This window comes from Myotis brandtii, unplaced genomic scaffold (assembly GCF_000412655.1).
Source record: "Myotis brandtii unplaced genomic scaffold, ASM41265v1 scaffold1074, whole genome shotgun sequence".
Taxonomy (NCBI): domain Eukaryota; kingdom Metazoa; phylum Chordata; class Mammalia; order Chiroptera; family Vespertilionidae; genus Myotis; species Myotis brandtii.
The window spans coordinates 34629-36224 of NW_005353653.1; the positions used below are offsets into that span (position 1 = coordinate 34629).

Consider the following 1596-nt stretch of genomic DNA (forward strand, 5'->3'; position numbering starts at 1 on the left):
AAGGGAGCTCCGTGCATCCCACCCTCGTTCATCCCGTGGGAAGCCAGGAGAAACTCGGGAGACCTTCATTTGGGCCAGTGATCCGGAGGCTGGGAGGACGCTGGGGGAGGGGTGGCTGATGGCACTCTCCTGTGAGGATGGCAGAGCACAGAGCTCAGACCTGACCTGGGGGTGGGGGGTCGGCCCGGGGTCTGGCAGGAGGTTTCAAGGCCTGGAAAGCACCTGTGCCTCTTCCCCTCCTCCCTGGAGCTGGTGACAGCGAGGGGGGGGCGGGCATTGGAGTCCTCGGAGTGCGGGCCCAGGGCCTGGGGCAGAGGAGGTGGAGGGCCTGGCCCAGGGCCCTGCCGCCTGGCAGAGGTGGGGCAATGCGCAGAGCCTCTCCCCCTTTGGGGCTTTGGCTGCACAGCTCTGGGCATCCCTATGCTGCCATCTCCTCCTGGTGCTGTTGTCTGGGGTGCCACGTGGTGCCATCTCCCCGCCTCCCTCCAGTGGCTCTTCTGGGCATGCCTCCCAGGGGCCTGGGTTGTCTGGGCTCGGGCAGCCCCTTTGCCAAGTGGTGGGCACTCAGGACTGGCCAGGACTCCTGAACCCTGTCAGGAACCAAGAGATCGACCTTCACTTAAGCTCCGGTGAGTCACTGGGTGCTGGGATCCTCCCAGGAGCCCCTGCTCAGGGCTGTGGGGGAGAGGCTGCCTGGGGGGCAGGGGTCCTCTGGGAGAGAAATCCGGTTCTGCTATACTTCCCTGTGTCTGTGCTCGGGGGATGGCGGCCAGGGGCCCGGAGAGGCAGCTGTGTCTGGACCCCCAGGAAGGAGCCCCTGCAACTCCATGGGGCTCACAGAGCTGATTGTGCTGAAGCTCACGTCTCATTATGATTATTATTAAAATATATTTTTACTGATTTCAGAGAGGAAGGGAGAGGGAGAGAGAAACATCAATGATGAGAGAGAGTCATTGATCAGCTGCCTCCTGCACGCCCTCTACTGGGGATGGAGCCCACAACCCGGGCATGTGCCCTTAGCCAGAATTGAACCTGGAATACTTCAGTCTGCAGGCGGATGCTCTATCCACTGAGCCAAACCAGCTAGGGCTCATGTCTCATTATTAATCAGGTTTGTTATTTTCCTCACTGACTGGATGTGTTTGTCAAGGTCGCGGCCCTCTGGAGAGTTAATCTAATAAGCACACATTGCCGTGTCTGGGTTTAATTTTCCATATTCTGTTCATTTCTTGTGGAGCGAGCCTTGTGTGGGGAGCTGTGGCCTGGTTTGTCACTAGCTTCTGCCTGCCCAGCTCAGCCCCCAGGCAGGCATGCGGGCCCAGGGCTGGGGCACTGCCTGGTGGGGCAGACGCGGGGGTTCGTGGAGAGGGGTTGAGAGAGAGGGTTGAGAGGGTTGAGAGGAGACTTGCTCTTTTCTGTGTTTTCCCCATTCCCCCTCCAAAGGCATCTTGGCTGACATCTCCCCAGCACCGGAAGTTGGTCTGACTCTCCCGTTTGTCTTCCCTGAGGACAGTGAGGAAACTTGTATGTGGTGGGAAAGGCCACAGCTGCTGGGAGCAGGGCCTTGGAGGGGCCTCAGCGCCCCTGCTGGGGTCC

The 1596-nt window shown here is 60.2% G+C and overlaps 1 protein-coding gene across 1 annotated transcript in view; it reads left to right on the forward strand.

The window, feature by feature from the left end:
- Positions 1–540: 540 nt before the first annotated feature.
- The window catches only part of GRIK4 (glutamate receptor, ionotropic, kainate 4), a 271548-nt gene continuing 270492 nt past the window's right edge, over positions 541–1596 (forward strand). Inside the window, exon 1 of the mRNA XM_014541801.1 lies at positions 541–629. The gene's annotated coding sequence lies outside the window, so the exon portion shown is untranslated. The remainder of the gene's footprint in view (positions 630–1596) is intronic.